The sequence below is a fragment of the Callospermophilus lateralis genome, chromosome 6 (assembly GCF_048772815.1).
Source record: "Callospermophilus lateralis isolate mCalLat2 chromosome 6, mCalLat2.hap1, whole genome shotgun sequence".
Taxonomy (NCBI): Eukaryota; Metazoa; Chordata; class Mammalia; order Rodentia; family Sciuridae; genus Callospermophilus; species Callospermophilus lateralis.
This window is the reverse complement of record NC_135310.1, coordinates 36525606-36549605: the sequence shown is the minus strand read 5'-3', so window position 1 is coordinate 36549605 and position 24000 is coordinate 36525606.

Genomic DNA, 24000 nt, shown 5'->3' with positions numbered 1-24000 from the left:
AATAAAACAATAAAGCAGGACTGAGCATTCACCCAAATGTTTTGAAAATGTATGCCACCCAAAAATGTGCACATTTCGAGTAGCTTCATTCATGATTCCAGAATCAAAGAAACCAAGATTTCCTTCAATAGAGAATGGATAAACAAGTTGTTATATTCATACAATAAAATATTCAGTAGAAAAAATTATCAAACCCTGAAAAGATATGAAGGGAACCTAAATGCACATTTCTAAGTGAAAGAAACCATTCTGAAAAGACTACACACTGTATGATTCCAACTAAATAATTTTACAAAAGGTAAAAACCAAGTAGACAAAGAATTAGTAGTGGCCAGGGGGGGCAGCTGAGAAAAGCAGGAAGGGTAAAACTCAGATTTTTCAGGCAGTGAATCTATTCTATAAAAAACTGTAATGTCAGTACATGATACTATGCATTGGTCAAAGTCCTCTCTGCAAAACAAAATTAACCCTAACATAAACTGTGCACATTAGCTAATAACACTTTATCAATAGTGTCAATTTTTTTATAAATATATTAATGAATGATGTTTGTAATAGAAAAAAACTGGATGTGGGAAGGAGTATAGGAGAACTCTACTTTCTATTCAATTTGTCTTTTAAATGTTTAACTGCTCTAAAAACAATTTATTACAATAAAATCAGTATTCTGGAAGCAAATAAGATAGAATATACAGAGTTGCATAGTTAGCTAATAGTGTCTACCAGGGGTGCAGGAAAGCTCTAGCATTTCTTTTCAAACATGTTAAGTTTGAGATGTGAAGCATCCTGTGCATGTGTCAGGCAGTTGGATGAGTGACTCTGACAAAGGAAAGATTCAGGCAAGAGATGTGAATTTCAGAAGCAAAGACTCAAGAATCTATGGAAATTAATAAGATCTCCTAGAGAAAGGGAGAGAAAGAAGATTCCTGGACCAGGATTAAAAACCATATTTAGAGGCCAGACTTGAAAAAGGTGTTGCCAATCAAGGGGAATAAAATGAGGAGCAGACAGATTTTGGAAAAATGTGATGTGAGGATAGGCAAGGGAGTTTTATTGTTCCCAGCACACACACACACACACACCACAAAAATAATGTTAATTAGCTTGGTTGAATTTTTCTACAGTATACGCACAAATCAAAACATCAGATTGTACTCTATAAATATACATAATTATTTGTCAAATAAGTATGAAAGTTTAAAATAATTAAAGATGAGGATGTTTCAAGATGCATGGCGTGCTGAGGTGTTTTTAAAAATGGAGCAAGTGAAGCAAAGGAAGAGGACTGAGTGGGAGGGATGAGGACAGAAAAAGGGAGGAACTGGATATTATGCTATCTATGTATATGTATAAATATCCCTCAGTGAATTCCACCTTATATGTATACAGCACCAATTAAAAACAAAAGTAACTAGAAGAAAGATCAGTAGAGGAAGAGGAGAGGTGGGAGGAGGGGAGAGAAAGAGGAAGCACTAGGGACTGAAACAGAGCAAATTATATTCCATGCATGTATGATTATGTCAAAATGAGCCCAATATTATGTATAACTAATACACTAACAAAAGGATTTTTAAAAAGATGAAGGCAGAAGCTGATTCTTTTGTAGACAACATGATAACTTTGACAAGGGCTCCTCGTAGAGTAGTATGGGAAGACGGAGCTCGAACAGTGAATGGAAAACAAGGAATTAAAGGGAACATTTATAGATGATGAAATGTTGCCCATTTTCCTGTAAAGGGACTACTTTGTGTCAGTCCAATGCCTTGCATATAATTTTGTCTGCCTCGCCAAATGAATTAAATAAGAGCATTACATCTCTTGAACACATGTGTGCCCTCATGATTCTGATAAAGACTCTGGACAATTATATTGCTCCTTAAAGACTGCTGCTCAGAAATGTGTAGCTCCAGTAACTGAGAGACCATAAACTCGGCAGATCACATACACCTTCTTACCCAGGTGCCCTTAGCCAAATCACAACTTAGAATTGAAGGCAGACTATTTCTAGGGCTTAAATAATTCAGTTAAAATAAATCACTCTCAATCTCTCCATAGGTAATGAAGTCTTATCTGCTTAATAGAGTCAAATACAAACAAGATAAAACATCAAAATAAGATACAGATAATCTAAGAGTATAGTAGCCAAAAAGATGAAATGTAAGGTTTTGTGATGCTAACCACAGCATTCTCTACTGTACTCTCTGTGGCCCCCACATGTTAGAAGGGGCCTTGGACATGGGATGGCTGCATAAGGTGACAGGGTATGGATACTATTCAGCAACTTGATCTCCTAACAGAAAGGACACTTGATATTGAGGCTCTGGGCAGGGCTCCATTCTGAGGAAACTACAATGTGACCAAAATATATAGCAAAATATGTAGGTAGCCTTAAAACACAGTGTCTGTAATATAATTATAAGCAAAGGCATTACTTGACATCATTTAAATTTTTGTTGTTTTCCTTCAAGGGCAAGGTGTTGCACTCGAAACCAGGTTATAAGAGCAGTTGTAGTTATTGGGGCAGGTATGGGGACAGTTGACAAAGTTCTCAAGTCTTGTGAAGCATTCTGAAAGCTGCGATAATCGCAATGAGTCTGCGATTGGATGACTGGACAGAAATACCTGGATGGAAGAATTAACTATGAGGCCATTTTGGAAATATCCAAATAAAACAATGTGTCAGAGGTCCAATTTAAGAGAGGGTCCCTGATAATAGTGAAGGGGACATTGTGGCTCAATGAGACAGAAAAGTAATCTTTTGACAAGGTGAAAGCCCTAAGTTCAGTTTCTCCTTCTGACTGTATAGATGAATCACTTAAACTTTTTGAATCTTACTTGTAAATAAAAATAATACTCCATGTTCTGTCTTACACAGAGCATTCAATTGCAAGATCCTTTCCCTACCTTATGTTGAATAAAGAATTCTCTTCTTTTTTCTCTCCTGGTTTTGCATTTTAATTTGTATTTTATTAATTTTCTTTATTTAAGATTAATTATTCACTTTTTCAAGATATACAACTTCAAATCTAAATTGGATTTGGGAAAGAAAAAAGGAAGAAAAAAAAAAAGGTCTAAAAGAACTTGGAATGCTTTATCTTCATCTTTTTCCATCCTGTATGTTACTTCCGCCTACTGTTAGTTCCATTAAACTTCCAGAAATTGATGGTGGGATTTTTGGACAGTATTTTTACTCTAACAACTCCTTTTTTTTTTTTTTTTTTCTTACCATTACTTCTTGGATTCCACCTCTTCTGCATTCTTCTGTTGTTTTTTTTGTTTTTGTTTTTTGTTTTATTTTCACTGAGAGATATTAAGTAGTACCTCTCAGTTTTTCAATGTCTGGAAATGTTTTTCTTGGTCTTAATCTTGAATAATAGATTTGGGCACAAACTCCTAAGTGGACATTTTCTCTCAGTGCTTTGAAGATATGATCCCATTGTCTCTCTGTTAATTATCTAATTAGAAATCTACTTTATTCTGATTGGTATTTTTATAGGTTTTCTTTCTTTTCTGTTTGTTAGGTTTCAGAATTTTCTTCTTTGTCCATGATAATGTGTAGTTTCAGTCCAACTTATTTAGATGAAGATTTGGCTTCATCTATACTATTCAGAGCTCACTGTAATTTTTTCACTTTAAAACTTGAATCTTCTTGCAATTCAGGGAAATTCTCTAACATCTTTTTGAATATTGTCTCTTCCAAATGCTTATTCTCTTCATTTGAATCTTACTTAAATTGAAGTTTCTCTTTTTTTTTTTTTTTTTCCTATGTGACAACCTGTCGTTCATGTTTCCAGGGACAGTGCACAGTTTTTTTGGGACTTGCAATTTATATAATTGGGGAGTCTTTTTAAAGAAAATGTAATAGTAAGAATAGAAAATTACATATGAAATAAATATTTTAGAAAGAGAAAAGTAAATCACACAAATTAGAAATTGAGACAAAACAAATACTTAAAACACAGTTCCAGAAAAATACCATAATATATGTACTAACTGCTAGAATACCTCCCTAATACTTTTTCTTTCTTCCTATTTAGGCACTACTCTTCTATGACAATAATGAACAATCCTTTACAATTGAAGGATAGAAATGCATCTGGTCCTCCTCTTTCTTAATAATATTTTTAAAAGTTTTTTAATGCTACATTTCATTATTGATTCTATAAGTTTTTAGGGCTATTGTTAAATATGGGAAAAGTCTTTCCCGGGTTTTTCTTACATATGAAGTTAGAAGTTGGTCTTATAGTTTATATATATCCAGACTTATTTACTCTCCATTCTCCTTATTGTCTTCGTGCCATGTGCTGTAGGACATTTTCCTATCAAGAAATGACCTCTGGCCTTGCCTTTCAAAATGCCCAGGATTTAGGCACAGTGATAGTATAAGTATTCCTGAGAATTCTTCCTATAGGAGGATTCCTACAGTGACAACTATACAGGGAAGTTACTACCAACTACACAAATATTACCCTTCCAATACAGGCCAAAATATCCTAAAGTCAACTCTTCACAAAAATGTACATGGCCATTCCAGTGTAGCCCGTCATGAGGAAAGTATGAAAGAAGCCAAGTGGAATGGAAAGATTTAGTAATCTTAAACAATTGCAGTTTAAAAATTTATTTTGCAAAGAGTGAAAACATAACATGAACATGCTGTTTAGCATATTGCTGGATAGGGTCCATACAAGTGAAGGGGCCTAGCATGGAAGCACCATTATTTCATTATAAATCTAGTAAATTTATTTCCCATGTATCTCTTTCTATTGTCTTTCAATCTCTTCTATTTTTCATTTCTTTAAGTCTCCTTTCAGTGAAGTTAGTCACCATTTATGCCACGTATTGACTTTTCATGTTAATGACTGTACTTTCATTTCTGAAATTTCTTTCTTTCACACCTTCCTATAATTTTAAAAAGTAACATCTTCTCATCTTATGTATTCAGTTTCTTCTGTGTCATTAAACATTTTAAAGATCCTCATGTTAATTTATTCTAAGTTGCTGTATTATCTAAAATTCCTTGAATGAGAATGCTCCCAATTGTCATGTCTGCTAATGGTCTCAGGGATGCCTAGTGTGTTTGATAATTTTTGACAGTGTGCTTATCCTCATGAGAGTCTCATGAGTGGCCTGGCTTATGGAGGCATCCAATGTAGACTTTCCAGGTTAACTTTCATGAATATAGCACAAATCTAGCCTATAGATTTGTGGGACCTATAGTTCCTTACCCTTGATATTACAACCCCATCCCCTGTTGCAAACAGATGTCGGGTAATCTGGTCATTGAGCAAACAGCAGATTGAGGGGGAAATATTATGATACCAGTCACTAACACATAGCACTACACATATATAACCTCAGGAACAGATGGTATACCACAAAGAAAGTGAGTCATGGACCAAATTCTGCTTCCCTTCCCCTCCAAAAAGAAACTGAATATTATTAGTAAGAAAGAACAAAGATAGCTACATGTGTGTGGTCTTTGCCTTATTCTATGCACTAAAAACTTGCTCTAAAACAGAAACGGGATTCTTACAGCAGAACTACCCAGGCTTGTGGTCAGATTAGGTGACCTGGAGGAACATAGGGTCAATGGTGCTATACTTCTCAAGCACTATACAACTGAGGAAGTCTTCTGAGCTGACTAGATTTTTATAATTTATACCCAGAAAATATTCCTAACCAAGTTAAATATGACATATTTTAACAAAATACCTGTAATATCCCTTAAATGAATCAGTAAACCTCTGTGATGAATATTTTCATCATGTTTGAAGTGCTCACTACCTGTCAATAAAAATGTGGACTCCTTATGAGGATACTCCAAACACTGAAAAACCATTTCTCTCAACATTTTGTTAGCTTTAGTCTTGAATATTGGAGATTTATCTCCACATAACTGGAAAGGTGGTCAGCAGCAGTTCCCAGTATCACACTCCAACAGATTCACACAGCCAAGATAGAAAAGAAACTTCTTCTAGCTTCAGCTTTAACATTCCAATATACAATGCCTTCTTAAATGCAGTGTTTAGAACCAAATAGCCTGATGTGAGCCAAACATCATCAAGGAAAACATGTAGCCACTGAAGTAGACATTCAAATTATTTACATGATCACAGGATATTTTTAGCAGTTATTGGCTGATGTTGACTTTTTTAATCACCTGTGACGTTTCATGCATGTAACCACTCAACGTAGAGGTTCTTCATTCTGTAATTGCATGATTAATGTTCTACACATAAATTTAGGCACCAAATGTATCCCTTTTAAATTTCATCTTACAACTTTCCCTATGTAATGTCCAAGTCTTTTTTAGACTATTTATTCTGCCATCTGGGTGAACAGATGGATGGATGGATAAAACATCTAACATTCCTTCACTCAGTAGACCATGTTTCACAGCAGTGCTGTCCTAAAATTATTTCAAGCTCTTGATTCTGCTTCTATTATTTCTCTACCATTGCCCCACTTTTTCACTCTTTTGGATATCACAAGCAGCCAACACTAGCAGTCAGGGAAATTGAAACCGAAGAGAAAAGCTTATCACGAAGAAATACAGTAATTTATGAAGTGGTACCCCTGTGGCCTGGATTATTAGAGATTCCCAATGAGCCTGACTCCCTTTAGGGAAGCGCTCTATGCAGTAGGAGAAGCTGATTCAACACATTTCTAATTCTGCATTCTCTCCTGGTACTGGGTATGCTATAACCAACCCTGCTAAGTGATCAAGTTTCATGGCACATGTAATGATAGCACAGCAGGACGTCAATAAAACAACAAAAATCCAAGGTAGCTAGGGAAAAGCAAACAATTATGGAAGAGGAAAATTAAGAATGCAGGAGAAGAGGCAGCTTGTAAGGCAGAAAATTTTTTTTCTCTTTCAGCCTTGAGTCTAGGGAAATATCAATACAATGGTGTATTGTACAACTATCTGATCATAATAAACTTTGGTCACCAGCAGCCTGGGAATGTTTGTCCCAGGCAACTTTCAAAGTGATTTGGTCAATCATTAGTCCCTAAAGCCACTCTGTCATTCTATGCTAAGTAAAAAAAAAAAAAATAGTAGGAAAAATACTAATTTTGAAAGTCTTGCAAATAATGAGCTTTTAAAAAAAACTCAACATCACTTCTAATTCCTAGAAAATTAAGATGTGTTATAATAGACAGGGCATATTAGCTTTCAAAAGCTCTTAAGGGACTCAGTGTTATCCCATTGGATATCTATGACTACAGATTTTGTTAAATGAATTATCTCTCCAGAGTAAAGTATAACATCTACAAAAGACTAGATTCTCTTATTCAATGATTTCTTTTTCCCTCAAAACTTTAAGGTCTCATGTTTAAATACTTAAACCCCAGAATTGGTAGTATTTTCATTTTTATAATTGCCTTAAAGGAAAAACAAAGCCTATAAAACTTACCAGAGTTCTTTTTGTCTTTTAGACTTTCTGTTAATGTCTTTCCCATTTCTCCAAAGCCTCCCTCTCCAAATCCAAACTTTCCTTTTATATTATCTTTATGTTCATTTATTCATATAAGGAACATTTTTTTTTTGGTTTTCTGATAGTGTTTAATTTGTATTTCTTTTAATATGTGAATCATTATGATGAAAAAATAAATGATTACAAATTTTAAAATATACCACCATGGAATCCAGAAAAATAACATTATTAATTCCTTGTCAATTGCTATAATCTATGTATGTATGTTTGTGTCCATACACATGCATATATAATAAATGTATATTAAAATTTACCCTAGTTCTTGGTGCTAAAGATCACTACTTGTGGTTTGCTATGTGCCAATTACTATGAACAAATTCCTCTTGGGTCCTTTTTTACATTTGAAAGATGCTGGCCAAAATACCTTCCAAGGAAAGAGGAAACACTTCTTCTGTGTTGACTCTAGATTATCTTCTTCATCCTCTTCAGGAATAGAGAAAGAAATGCAGAATAAATCAATCACTGAGTGCAGATTAGAGAATCAAATTCATATGTATCTGTGGGCTGGAGCCCCAAGTCTTTCTTAGAGGTTGTGTCTGAGCTGTGTCTGGGTCATGGGACCTCCCTCTAAGGCACATCTCTGCATATGCAAGTTTCCTATCAGGGTACTGGTATGTATAGTATGTAATTAGGTTGGAGTGAGGTGCTAACAAGAAGGACCTTTAGCTGAGAAAAGATAACAAGAAAATCTGCCAAAAATGTCGCTTCTCCAGGTTAGTGAAGAAGTGTGGGTTTTGGTTTGATTTCAAGTGACAAGAATCATATTAAAAAGAAAATGTTTTAGTTTTTCTATGTGAAAATAAAGTCTTTTTGTTTACATTGTTTATTAAGAAATATATGCAGAAAATAAATACATACAAAAACTATGTTGACCTAAATAACTATTTACCTTGTCTTCTACAGATGTAATTTTAAAGAGCTGATAAAGAAACTAGGGTTCCTTAGAGGCCTCCAGATAATTACAAAGGAAACACTCCAGAAAACTAAAATGGCAAATATATTTAAGGTAATTCCCTGTGAATAGACTTTAGTCGCCACCATCCATTTTATTATTGCTTTTCTAAATTGCTTTCTAGCTGTTCTCTACCAGAGTCTCGGATCAATCTCTAGGTATTGTTGCAAGGGCTTGTCCAATGTAATGATACTTGGCACAGAGCTGTAATTGTTTTATGTGCAGGGCATGCTCTGTTGTGTGCTAAGTCTTTTTCTTCATTAAGAGACTTTAAATCTCATAGCAGACTTTAAGCACAAAAGAGGGCACCTTGCAGCAAATGTTTCAGTTTAAATAGGATTTCTCCAGAAAGCAAGGAGCATGGGGTCACTTGCATTCAGAGAATGAAAGGTGGTGGGAAAACATCTAGAGCAAAGTGAGTTTTTGATGCATTGGCTCTTGGTTCCCCAGTATACTTTTCCTTCTACCCTCTCCAATCCTGGAGATGAATTCTCCAAATCTCTCTCCATTGCCAGCTGGCTCAGTGTTTGACTCTGTCAGTAAAGGAACTCAGTAGAATTTTTCCCCCTCAGTCAACAATGTTCACTTCAATTGGCTTCTGCAGTGTGAACAGTCCTTGCAGTAGTGCCTGGGGAGCAGCAGCAGAGGGCCCCTACCAGTCAGAAGCCCTCACAGTGGCATGTTGATGATGTGCCTCACTGTGCCCAGCTTCCCAGAACAGTCTCCTCCCTGGAAATCTTCCTGGTAAGACCACCCCATAGACGATTTTCTTAGATGGTTTCCCAGAGACTCTTCATGGGCAGAGTGCCCCTTAATGTCTTCTCTCAGCTTCCTATAACCTGGAGGGTTCTAAGGCTCCACACTTTCTGAAGGCAGCCATCCCCCTGAACTCCACAGGAAACTTTCCAGAGAACTTCACATACCCAGTGTGCCTTAACTGTGCCTCTCTGGGTGTTTTGTCCCAGCCCCAGGAGTGAGGGCAACTCCCTACATCCACTGTTTGTTTGTTAGTGCTCTCTGGCTTGTATTAGCCAATTTCTTATTACTGAAATCCCCTCCCTATTAGTTCTTTATGTTAAACTTTCTCTCCTTATTTGTTGTTTTTTATTTGTTTTTCTGACTCCTGTTGGATGATAACCACAGAATCCTTTGGTGAAGAGGATGAGAGAGGGGTTCCCAGTGTTTCACAGAAAGAAGCATTGATTGGTTCCTGATAATTTCTGCTGCAACTGCCCCATTTTCCAGACAACACCCTTGTCTGCTCTCTACACATGGTCATCCTGGCTTACATCCAAGGGCCACTAGCCCCAGAAAGGTTCCCACCTACCAAACTACCAGAGTGTCCCCAAACCCCTACCCATCTTAGACTCATCTTTGGGTGAGGGGGTTAATAAGAAGAATCACTTAATTTCTCTATAAAATATACTATACCTTGACCTTTAAAACAATTCCCAACTTAATATTTTGTAATAGAGACTTGAAAAGGACTCTGACTTGATCAATATTGCAAATTGCCAAGTTAGTTAAAGTCCCTAAGAATCATGCTGAGAAACAGCAGAAATTTGTTCACAATGTGAAGGTCAGACAGAAATTTTTGAATTGCAATGGACAGTATCAGCCACAACGGACTGGTTTGACACCATAATCCATCTTAACAGTGGCACGCAGAAGATCAGTGCTCATTATATAACCTCCAGTCCATGACCAGAGTAGTGACAAATTGACTTCCTGTGATGACTATAAATAGAAGGAATACACTGTAAAACTGGCTATTCGATGTTCTAGTATAGAACCCCATAATTGGAGAATTTTACACTATAATCATTTCTTTGATGTGATTCCTCTACTGGCCTTTATCCTCTTCCTCCAAGTAGAAATGCACTCTGCTTATTCCTTTAGGTGTAAGAATTTTAATTTCAGCTTTTAAAAAAGTGATCCATCAGAAAAATGAAAAATTAAAACCCAAGTATAAAATACAGACAAAAATACTATACTTTTGTTCAATAGCAAAAATAGGTTGACCAGATTCTAGTGCACAAGTAGGCTTTAAAAGAGATATTTTTTAAAATTTGGAATTCATTCACCTATAAGTATGTCATAAAACTCAGTTCTTAAAGTCTGCAGAAATATAGTACTGAGACCTAGCTAGGCAGGGTTTGGAAATGTAAGCATAATTTTGATATTCATTGTTTTCTTGTTGGCACACTTTATTAACCTTAGGGATGGAACACATAGGCATTATGCTCCTGAAGCACTGAGTCTCATAAGGGATGGTGCAAGGGTTTAGGGAGTAGGAAAGGGTGAGAGATGAGACCCAAGTTGGATATATGCAAAGTCCTATGTGGGTTAGATTTCTAGAGATAGAATAACCTTGGGTCTAAGGCCTCTTGAATCAATCAACATACACAGAGATAAAGGATACCATGAGATTAATCCTAATGAACATTATGCAGATAGTGGAGACAAGGATTTGGGTATTGAGTATAGAATTATAAATAGTAAAATGCTAGAAAAAGAACTAGATGAAGATAATCATGGAGAGTAGAATTGATGGGGCAGAGTAGAGTTATATTTAAAACAAGCCATTTATGTTTTAAAAAGTAAAATGATTTGGAAAGTATTATTTTAACAAATTTAATTTTTTAATGTGTAACATATTAATGGGTTCTGTGTGACATTTGCACACATGCATATGACATGTATTGAGTAAATCCAACCCCCCTTTATTCACCTTCACCCCAAAATCCTTCTCAACTTCTAGAATCATTATTCTACATTCAGGTTGGCTTTACCTAGTTTCCATATCTGAGAGAGAACAAGCCTTTCCATGTCTGATTTATTTCACTTAGCAAAATATCCTTGGGTTCCACCCTTATTGCTACAAATGAGAGGATTTCATTCTTCTTCATGGCCGAATGCCACAGTCTGGCTGGGCACAATTCAGGAGGCACTTGTCAAAAGAAGCGAACTTTATTTTTAGAACCACACATGCCAAACAAAACAGCTCCTCAGGGAAACTTTCAGAGCCCAACTGCCACCACCGGCTTCCCACAAGCCTCTCCACCTCCCCCACTCCTCCTGCTCTTGAGGCCGATTGGCTGGGTCACATGGGCGGAGCCAAAAAAAGTCCCCCAATGAGCAGCTCCATGGTCTGAAAGGGCGGGGAAACAGCCCAATGAGCATCACCGCAGAGGAGCCAATCAGTTGGCAGCTAGAAGTTGCTGGGGCTGCTGTGAGCCAATCATCAGCTGGCAGCTGGAAGTTTGCTGGGGCCCCTTCGGCTATGGCTCTCAACAGCCGAACACTCCTTTTTTTGTGTGCAAATGCCACATTTTCTTTATCCAGTCATCAGTTTATGGATACCTAGAAGAATTCCATATCTGAGCCATGGTAGATATTGCCACAATAAACATGGGTGTGCAGATGACTCTTTGGTATGCTGATTTCATTTCCTTGAGACACATACCCAGAAGTGGGATAGCTGATGATGTTTGTATATCTATTGGTTTTTTGAGAAGCCTCTAAACTACTACTTTATATTCCCACCATCACTATACATGTTCCTTTTTCTTACACACCATGCTCTTGAGGATGTGTGTGTGTGTGTGTGTGTGTGTGTGTGTGTAGATGGCCATTCTACCTGGAGTAAGATGCTATCTCCTTATTGTTTTGATTTTCTTTTTTCCTGACAGCTAATAATATTGAACAATCTTACATGTATTTGTTGGCCATTTGTGTTTTTTATTTTGAGAAGTGTCTATTCAGATCTCTTGCCTGTTTTTAATTGGATTATTGGGATTTTTGTGAGTCTTTTTTTTTTTTAGTTCTTTATACAGTCTGAATATTGAACCTCTGTCAGATGAATAATTGGCAAATATTTCCTCTCATTCTGTTAAATTGTTGCTTCATTCTGTCGACTGTTTCATGTGCTGTGTAGAAGCTTTTTACTTGGATATAATCCAACTTGTCAGTTTTTGCTTTTGTTTTCTGTGCTTTGACCATCCTATCCAGAAAAACACTGCCTGTGCCATGTCTTGAAGTATTTCGCCTGTTTTCTTCTTGTAGTTTGAGAAGTTAAGGTCTTATATATTTAGATCCTTGGATCCATCTCAAGTTGGTTTTTGTAGGGTGAAAGGAGAAAAGTTTTAGTCTTTGGTGTGTGGTTGTCCTGTTTTCCTAGCACCATTTATTGAAGAGGCTGTCCCTTCTTTAAGGTATATTTTGACACTGTTCCAGTTTGTATGTGTGGTGTCCCCCAAAAGCTCACATGTGAGACAATTCAAGGAGGTTTAGAGGATAAATGATTGGCTTATGAGAGCCTTAACTCAATTAGTGAATCAATCCCCTGATGGGATTAACTGAGTGGTAACTGAAGGCAGGTAAGGTGTGGCTGGAGGAGTTGGAACATTGGGGGCATGCCTTTGGGGTATATATTTGGTGAGCCGAGTTTTGTCCCTCTCTGCTACCTGACCATCATGTGAGCTACTTTCCTCCATCAGACTCTTCTGCTATCATGTTCTAACTCATTCTGGGCCTTGAGGAATGCAGCCTCAGTTTTTTTCAGAGACGAAGATCTCTGAAACCATGAGCCCTCAAATTAATTTCTCCTCCCCTAAAATTGTTCTAGTTGGGTCTTTTAGTCACAGTAGCAAAAAGGCTGACTAAAACAGATTACCTTTGTCAATCAGTTGGCTGTAGACTCATGGGCTTATCTTGGGGATCTCTAGTGGATGCCATGGATCTATATCTTTTTTTAATGCTGATACCATGATGTTTTGTTTCTTATGTCAATACCATACTATGGCTCTGTAATATGTCTTGATATCAAATGTTGTGATACTTATACCTTTGTTATTTTTTCCCCAAATATGACATTGATTACTCTGAGGTTTCTTCTTTATAGTTTGGTGCAGAATGTCAAATGTCACTGATACTTTTATGGAGACTGCATAAAAATCTGTGGATCACTTTGGGTAATATGGACAATTTAGCCCTATTATTTCTTCCAATTCATGATCATGGAAGGTCTTTCATCTTCTTATGTCTTCTTAAATATCTTTCATGAGTGTTTTGTAATTTTTATCACAGATATCTTCTACTTCCTTGGTTAAGTTTATTTATAGTTATTTTTTTTTTATTTTTATAGCTACTGTAAATGGGATTGTTTTAATGATTCCTTAGCAAATTCATTATTGATTTATAGAAAAGCTACTTGTTATTGTATGCTGCTAGTTTACTAAATTTATCAGTTTAAATAGTCTTGGTGGAGTCTTTAGTCTTTAGATGTTTCTATGAATAGAATCATATTTCTGCAAACAGGAATTTGACTTTCTCACTTCCTATTTGTATGCACATTATTTCTTTCTCTTGCCTGATTTCCCTGACTAAAATTTCTAGCACAATATTGAATAAGAGCAGCAAGAGTGGACACCCTTGTCTTGTTCTTTCTCTCAGAAGAAATATTTTCTGTTTTTCCTCAGTTTGTACAATGCTGATTGGGTTTGTCATATATAGTCTTTATTATGTTAAGCCATGGTCCTTCTATACCAAGTTGTTCAGAGATTCTCTCATGATGGGATATTTAATTTAGTCAAATTTTTTCTACATTTGTTTAGATGATCATATCATTTTTATCCTTAATTCTGTTGATACAATATATTTATTGATTTGCATATGTTGAATCACCCTTGCTTTCCTGGGATGAAAACAAGTTGATCATGGTGAATAATCTTTTTGAGGAGCTGTTGAGTTAGATTTGATAGTATCTGGTTCAGAAATTTTCATCTATGTTCATCAGGAATATTGGTCTATAGTTCTTTTTGTTGTATTCTTGTAAGGTTCTGGTAATAGAGTAATAATGGCTTCATAGAAAGAGTGTGGAAGGGACTCCGCCCTCTCAACTCCTTGGAATGGTTTAAGACTTGGCTTTAGTTTTTTAGGAGTTTGGCATAATTAAGCTGAGGACCAGGTGGCTTCACTGCTAATCTTTATTGGATTACTGATTCAATCTCATTACTTGTTATTACTGATTCAATCTCATTACTTGTCATTAGTTTATACAGGCATTTTATGTCTTTGTGGTTCAATTTTAGTAGGCATGTGTCCAGAAATCTGTTTCTTCTGGGTTAGCATAGAGGTTTTCCATAATAATCTCTAATGGTCCTTTGTATTTTTGTGGTATTGGTCTCCTTTTTCATCTCTAATTTTAGTTAAATTCTTTCTACTTTTTCTTGGTTACACTAGCTCAAGGTTTGTGGATTTTATTTGTCTTCTTAAAAGCAGCCAACCACAGTGGCATACACCTATAATCCCAGGGACTCAGGAGGCTGAGACAGGAGGATCAAAAGTTTGAGGCCAGTCTAAGCAACTTTAGCGAGATACTATCTCAAAATAAAAAATAAAAAAGACTAGGGCTATAGCTCCATGGTAAATTGCCCCTGAGTTCAATCCCAGGTATCCCCCTCAAAAAGACATCTTTGTTTCATTGCTATTTTATATTGCTTTTTACTTTATAATTTGTTTACTTCTGATCTTCTTTCTTCTATTTGTAGGTTTGGTTTGCTCCTAATTTTCTAAATCCTCAAGATGTATCATTCCGTTTTTATTTGAAATCTTTTTTTTTAATGTAGACATTTTTTGCTATAAATGTCCCTGTTTGTACTCCTTTTGCTGTATCCCATCTGTTTGGTTATGTTGTGTATCCGTTTTTACTTGTTACAAGATATATTTTAGTTGTCCTTTTGATTTCTTTGACCATTGTTTGTTTAAATGTGTGCTGTTCAGTCTCCATGTATTAGTATAATTTCTAAAATTTCTTATATGGTTGACAACTAGTTTCATTCTCTTATGATCAGAAAGGACAAAACATGTTTTTCCAATCTTCTTTTTTTAATTCAAGACTTATTTTTTGGCCTAAGTTACAATTTATTCTAGAGAAAGTCCTATGCTCTCATGAAAAGAATATGTAGATTCTTCAGCCATTGGATGAAATGTCCTGTAATATGTCTGAAGTCCATCTGATCTATAGTGTAATTCATTCTTTTTGTTGGGGGTCTGGGTGATCTATCCATTGATGAAAGTTGAGCACTGAAGTCTCCCAATCACTATTTTATTGGAGCCTTTCACTCCCTTTAGGTCAAACGGTGTTCACTTTATTAAATTGACTGTTCCAACATTAGATGCATATACATTTGAAATCATTATATCTTCTCATTGAATTGATCCCTTCTTTATTATCTAGAGATCATCTTTGTCCTTTCTTACAGTTTTGTCTGAAGTCTTTGTTGTCAGACATAAATACAACTACTGTTCAGTTTAGGTTATATTTGCTTGGAATATCATTTTCTGTCCTTTATTTTTAGTTATTATGTGTCTCTATTGGTAAAATGATTTTCCTATATGCATTAATTTTGGGGTCTTGTATTTTTATCCATTTGGCTACTCTGTGTCTTTTTATCAGAGAATTTAGTAAATTTATGCTCAAGGTTATTATTGCTAAGTAAGAATGTACTTCTATCTTTTATTTATTTATTTGTTTGTTTATTTATCTATCTATCTTCTAATTGCTTTCAACATGATCTTTAACATCCTCTCATTTATCTCTGGTTTGATGGCTTAGTGTATTGATAATGTTACTTTTCTTTTTTTGTGTGTATCTGCTCATCTAGTCAGAGTTATGCTTTTGTTAGAGTAGTTGTTTTACATTCACTTTTGGATGTAGGCCTCCTTTAAGCATCTTTTATAAGGATGGTCTGGTAGTTATGAATTCCCTCAGGTTTTGTTTGCCTTGGAAAGTTTTATTTCTTATTCATTTGCAAAGAATAGTCTTGTTGGAAATAATATTCTTGGTTGACAATTACTTTTTTTAAAAAACTTAGAACACATCATTCTATTTTTTTCTTGGCCTGTAAGTTTTCTTCTGATAAATCTGTTAGTTGAATAGAAATAATCTGGAATGTGATTTGGCACTTTGTCTTTCATATTTTAGAGATATTTTCTTTGTCTTGTATTTTTGAGTTTGTTTTATTGTGTCATGGTGAAGGTCTTTTGGTCAAATCATGGTCATGTCTATTTGGGATCCTTCCTTGCATGATGTCCAAGATTAAGAATGTTCTCTGCTATTACATCACTGAGCAAATTTTCTATACCTTTTTAAATCTCCTTTGGAAACTACAAAAATGTGGATATTTGTTTTTTATTTATTGGTATTCTAAAGATCTGGAATGTTCTTTACATTATTTTTGGTGGGGGGGGGTCTGACTAAAATATTTCAAAAGATTTCTCTTCAAGTTTAGATATTCTTTCTTCTGCCTGATCAAGTCTGTTGTTGAGGTTTTTAAGTGCATATTTTTAATTTGACTCATAGAGCTCTTCATTTCCAAGATTCATTTGGTTTGTTTTCAAAATATCTTTGTTAACTTTTTCATTCATATCCTCCATTATCTTCCTAATTTCATTTTACTGTCTCCTCTATATTCTCTTGGATCTCATTGAGTTTTTTTTATAATCATTTTTAAATTCCGTATCAGATTTCTTTGGAATCAGTTGCTAGTTATTGTGTTTTGGTGATGTTATGTTTTTTTAAAAAAATATTTGTTTTGCTACAATGTTGAGATTTGCACATCTAATTGATCGATTATCTCTATCACTTTTATAGAGTGGCCTTCTTACTAAGCTGATTTCTCTTGAAGATGTATCTTTGAATGTTGGTTTATTATCTGATGTTGGCTTTGTTTCCAACTGGGCATCGCAATATTGCCTCCTTATTGCTTCTTGAGCCATAGTTAATGGCTCTGGGTACAGTGCATACCCTGATGGAGTCAGAGACACCTGTCTCTGTAGGCTCTTCAAGAATGGGAACTAAGTTTTAAAGGCTCAGACAGGTGGAGTACAGAGAGCAGTGGCTGTGGGATATACACTACATAGCTATGTCTGTCTGCAATGTGAGTGGTAGCCCCAATCATGTAAAGAGCTTTCCTCAGCCACTATGGATGTTAGCTCTGCTACTTTCAAGGGCCTCCGTCACTGACAGGCCCAGCAATGGTGAGGGACCTGAAGCACTTGTCCTGTAACCAGGAGTTGGTGCCAGGCAAATACTCTGCACAGGGAGAGGCAGTGGTGGGAAACACATACTCAATCTGTGATTCTCACACTAGTCCTTGTAGCAACTCAATGCAGAGGCAGGACAGCAGTGGCAACTGCAGGGTTTCCTTCTGTCCCTGTGCGGCAATGCATACTTAGAGGCGGAGCAGCAGCTGGAGATGCAGTTTTTCTCCCTACCCCTTCATCTCCAGTGTGAGCACAACAGCATGGTGAAATACAGAATCACAGCAAAACTTCTTAGTCCTTGGCTAGGCAACAGCTCTTTCACTCTTTTGATAATACCTCCTGCCCGATAGAATGGCTATTATCTCATTGTAATTTTAACTTGTATTTCCCTGATGGTTGGAGCTGGTAGGTATTTTATTTTTCATATGCTTATTGGTCATTTGTATGTCTTTGAGAGATGACTATTAATGGGGTTCAGGATGCACTAACACTAAATATTTTACCATAACATTTGAGAAAACAGCAGAATCGGGGAGTTCTCTGTCATCGTCTCTGATTCTTTTTGTTGTTGTTTGGATCTACTCTTTTAATATATTAACTTAGACATCATTTAATAATCACCACATTATTTTTTATTTTTAGATGCACATGACAGTACAGTATGTTTTAATATACATACATGGAGTATAACATTTTAATTAGGATCCCATTCTCATGGTTGTATATAATGTGGAGTTTCACTGGTCATATGTTCACTTATTAACATAGGAAAGTTATGTGTGATTCATTCTACTGTCTTTCCCTTTTATCATTTCCCTTTGTCTAATCCAATGAACTTCTATTTTTTTCCCCATTCCTCATTTTGTGTTTGCATCTGCATATGAGAGAGAATACTCAGCCTTTGGTTTGGGGGAATTGACTTATTTCACTAAGCATGATAGTCTCCATTTCTATCCATTTGCTGGCAAATGACATAATTTAATTCTTTTTGGCTGAGTAATATTCCTTTGTGTATATACACACCACATTTTCTTTATATATTCATGCATTTAAGGGCCCCTAAGTTGGATCCGTAGCTTAGCTAATGAGACCAGCTATAAACATTGATGTGGTCACATCACTATAGTATGCTGATTTTAATTCTTTGAGTATATACTGAGGAGTGGGATAACTGGGTCAAATGGAGGTTCCATTCAAGTTTTCTAAGAAATCTCCATAATACTTTCCACAGTGGTTGCACCAATTTACAGTCCCACAAATAATGTATGAGTGTTCTTTTACCCCACATTCTCATCAAAATTATTGTTACTCATATTCTTGATAATTGCCATTTGATTTGAGTCAAGATGGAATCTCAGTGTAGTTTTAATGTGCATCTCTCTAATTGATAGAGATACTGAAACTTTTTTCATGTATTTGTTGATCATTCATATTTCTTTTGTGAAATTCCTGTTCAGTTCCTATACCTATTTATTGGTTGAATAATTTGTGTTTTTTTTTTTTTGTTTGTTTGTTTGTTTGTTTTTTGTCTTTTGAGGGAGTGTCAGGTTTCTAGAGTTCTTTATATATCCTGGAGATTAATGCTCCACCTGAGATGCAGGTGACAAAGATACTATCCTAATCTGTAGGTTTTCTCTTAACATTCTTGATTGAGTTCTTTGTTGTGAAGAGGCATTTTAGTTTGATATCATCCCATTTATTGATTCTTGATTTTACTTCTTGTGCTTTAGGAGTCTTGTTGAAGAAGTCAGTTGCCGCAGTCTGGCTGGGCACCAGTCAGTTCCTAAGCCAACATAATGGACAGTTGGACCTACATTTTCTTCTAGTAGATACAGGATCTTTGATCTAATGCCTATGTCCTTGATCCACTTCGAGTTTTGTGCAGAGTGAGAGATGGGGATTTAATTTCATTTTGCTACACATAGATTTGAAGAGTCTTTCTTTTCTCCAAAGTGTGTTTATAGTGCCTTTGTCTAGAATGATATAACTTTATTTATGTGAGTTGGTCTCTGTGTCTTCTATTCTGTCCTATTGGTCTCTATGTCTGCTTTGATGTCAATACCATGCCATTTTTTTTTACTATGGTTGTGTTGTATAATTTAAGGTCTGGTATCGTGAAGGCTCCTGAATTACTATTCTCACTAAAGATTGCTGTGTCTATTCTGATTCTCTTATTTTTTTCCAAATGAATTTCATGACTGCTTTTTGTATTTTTATGAAGAATGTCATTGGAATTTCAATAGGAATTGCATTAAATATGTATAGTGCTTGTGGTAGTATGACCATTTTGACAATATTAATTCTGCCTATCAAAGAACATGGGAGATCTTTCCATCTTCTAAAGTCTTTTTCAATTTCTTTCTTTAGTGTTTTATAGTTTTCATTGCAGAGGTCTTTCTCCTCTTTTGTTAGATTTATTCCCAAATAATCTTATTATTTTTGAGGCTATTGTGAATGGGATACTTTTCCTAATTTCTCTTTCAGTTGATTCATCACTGATGTATAGAAATGCAGTCAATTATGAGTGTTAATTTTATATCCTGCTACCTTGCTGAATTCATTTATGAGTTCTAGAAGTTTTCTGGTGGAATTTTTTGGGTCTTCTAAATATAGAATCATGTCATTGGCAAATAGATATAGTTTGGGTTCTTCTTTTTCTATTCGTATCCCTTTAATTTCTTTCTTCTAATTGCTCTGGCTAGAGTTTCAAGGACTATGTTGAATAGAAGTAGTGAAAGAGGGTATCCTTGTCTTTTTCCAGTTTTTAGAGGGAATGACTTCAATTTTTCTCATTTAAAATGAGTTTAACATGTATAGCTTTTACAATATTGAGATATGTTACTACCAAACCTAGTTTTTCTAGTGTTTTGAACATAAATTGGTGCTGTATTTCCTCAAATGTTCTTCTGCATCTATTGAGATAATCACAATTCTTGATTTTAAATTCTATTTATGTGATGGATTATATTTATTGATTTCTGAATATTGAACCAAACTTGCATCCCTGAGATAAACCCCACTTGATCATGGTGCACTATCTCATTAAAAAAATGTGTTTGCATGCAGTTTGCCAATATTTTATTAAGAATTTTGCATCCATATTCATCAGGGATATTGAGCTGAAATTTTCTTTTCTTGATGTGTCTTTGTCTAGTTTTGGTATCAGGGTGATACTAGCTTTATAGAATGAGTTTGAATGGGTTCCCTCCTTTTCTATTTTGTGGAATAATTTGAGGGATGTTGGTGTAAGTTCTTCTTCAAAAGTCTGATAGAACTCAGATGAGAATCCATCTGGTCCTGGGCTTTTCTTTGTTGATAGGGTTTTGATGGTATCTTCAATTTCATTGTGGAATTTAATGTGTTTAAATTTTCTATGTCCTCCTGACTCAATTTGGGTTGGTCAATGTCTCTAGAAAATTGTCAATGACTTTGAGATTTTCCATTTTATCAAAGTATACGTTTTCAAAATAGCTTCTGATTATTGTCTGTATTTCAGTACTGTCCATTATGATATTTTCTTTTTCATCACAAATTTAGCAATTTGAGTTTCCTCTCCATTAACTTGGCTAAGAATTTACCAATTTTATTTATTTTTTTCAAAGAACCAACTGTTTTTGTTTTAAATTAAAAAAAAATCTGTTGATTTTTCAGCTCTGATTTTGATTACTTAATGTCTTCTACTGCTACTTTGGGATTGATTTTCTCTTCCTATTCTAGGGATTTAAGATGTGAATTTAGATTATTTGCTCAATGCAATGAACTTTCCTCATAGAACTACCTTCATATGTCCCATAGATTTTGATGTGTGTGTCACTGTTCTCATGTACCTCTGTTTATTTGTTTTTTTTTTTAATTTTATCCCTGATTTCTTCTTCTTCTGATCATTGGTCACTTAATAGCATATTATTTAGTCTCCAGGTGTTAGAGTAGCTTTTATTTTTTTTATTTTATCATTGATTTCTAATTTTATTCCTTTATGATCTGATAGAAGGCAGGGTAGTGTCTCTACTTTTTTGTATTTGCTAAAAGTTGCTTTGTGGCCTAAGATGTGGTCTATTTTAGAAAAGGATCCATGTGCTGCTGAGAAGAAAGTATATTCAGTCCTTAATGAGTTTCACCAGTATTTCATCAAATAGTTTAAAATACGTGTTTCTCTGTTTCTTTGAATTTTCATATTTTTTATTAAGACAAAATATTTATACAGAGTGGGGGTACATTATTATGGGGAAATTTGATGCCTGTATATAATGTATAATAATCAGAATAATAAACCTTTTATCTCATTTATTAATCATTAATCATTTTGGTATATTGACCTAGTTGTTTGAATAGACAATTGTAGATAGTTGTTACCCTACTGTGCTACAGAAAACCAGAACTAATTACTCCTGTCTACCTATATCTCAGTGCCCTTATCTAATCTTCCCATCCCCCCAATAGAGTGGTGTACTCTCAAGGGGTCACTTTTCCATTCATCCATATAGTTGACTTTATAGTTCCCACAAATGATTGAGGCTTATTACTTTTAACATAATTATTCTAGTTCCATGCATTTTTGCCACAAATGACAGGACTTTGTTCTTTTATAGGGATAAATGATATTCCATTGTGTATATATGCCCCACATGTTCTTTATTCATTCATCCATCAATGATCATCTTGGTTGATGTTATATCTTTGTTATTATGAATATTGCTTTAATAAACATGGAAATGACGGTATTTTTGATGTAATTAGTTCATTTCTTTTGGACATATGCCAAGTAGTGGGATTGCTTGATCATGTGGTGGTTCTATTTCTAATTTTCTGAAGAAGCTCCATATTATTTTCCATAGTGGCTATGCTAATTACATCCCTCCACCCCACAACAAGACTTCCCCTTTCTCTGCATCCTCACAGCCCTTCCTTTTTGTTTTTTGGAATATACCAGCATTTAAAAAAATATTCATTTCTATTAGTTATAAATTGACTGTAGAATACATTTATGCACTTTGATATACATAGGATACAATTTCTCATTTTTCTGAATGTACATGTTGCAGAATCATATTGGTCATGCAGTCACATGTATACATACAATAATAATGTCTGTTTCATTCTACTATCCTTCCTATCTCCATATCCCCTTCCTTGCCCTCCCTTCACTTCTCTCTACCTAATCTAAGGTAATGCTATTCTTCCCTAGTGCCCCCTGCCTTATTGTGAATTAGCATCTGCATATTAGAGAAAATATTCAGGCTTTTGTTTTGTGAGATTGGCTTATTTAGCTTAGCATGATATTCTCCAACTCCAACCATCCACTGGCAAATGCCATAATTACATATTTTTTAAAGCTCTGAGTAACATTCCATTGAGTAATAGACCTCATTTTCTTTATCCATTCATCTGTTGAGGGACATCTAGGTTGGTTTCATATACTAGCTATTGTGAATTGAGTTGCTATAAACATTGATGTGGCTGAGTCACTATAGTATGCTGATTTTTAGATCCTTTGGGAATAAACCAAGGAGTGGTATTGCTGGGTCAAATTGTGATTACATTCCCAGTTTTCTGAGGAATCTTCATACTGCTTTCCATAGTGGTTACACCAATTTGTAGTCCCATCAGCAATGCATGAGTGTACCTTTATCACCAAATGCTCACCAACATTTATTGTTGCCTGTATTCTTGATGATTGCCATTCTGACAGGAGTTAGAGTAGTTTTTATTTGCATCTAAGATTTCATTTCTCTAATTGATGTCCATCAGTTAGATGTTCATCAACATCTAGAGATGTTGAACACATTTTCATATATTTGTTGATCAATTGTATTTCTTCTTCTGTGAAGTGTCTTTTGAGTTCCTTAGTCCATTTATTGATTGGGTTATTTTGTTTGTTGTTTGTTTGTTCTTTATATGTCCTAGAGATTAATTCTTTATCTGAGGTGCATGTGGTAAAGATTTTCTCCCAATCTGTAGGCTCTCTCCTCACATTGTTTCCTTTGCTGAGAAGAAGCTTTTTAATTTGAATCCATCCCATTTATTGATTCTTGATTTTACTTTTTACACTTAAGAAGTCAGATCCTAGGCTGATGTGGTAAAGATTTTGGCCTAATTTTTCTTCTATTAGACACAGGGTTTCTGTTCGAGTGCCTAAGTTTTTGATTCACTTTAAGTTGGTTTTTGTGCAGGGTGAGAGATAGAGGTTTAATTTCATTTTGCTACATATGGATTTTCAGTTTGCCAGCACCATTTGTTGAATAGGCTATATTTTTTCCAGTGAATATTTTTGGCACTCTTCTCTATTACGAGATAACTGTATTTATGTGGGTTTGTCTCTATGTCCTCTATTCTGTACCATTGGTCTACAAGTCTATTTTAGTGCCAATACCATGTTGTTTTTGTTACTATAGCTCTGTAGTATAGTTTAATGTCTGGTATTGTGATGCCTCCTGCTTCACTTTTCTTGCTAAGGATTGCTTTAGCTACTCTGGGTCTCTTATTTTTTCAAATTTCATGATT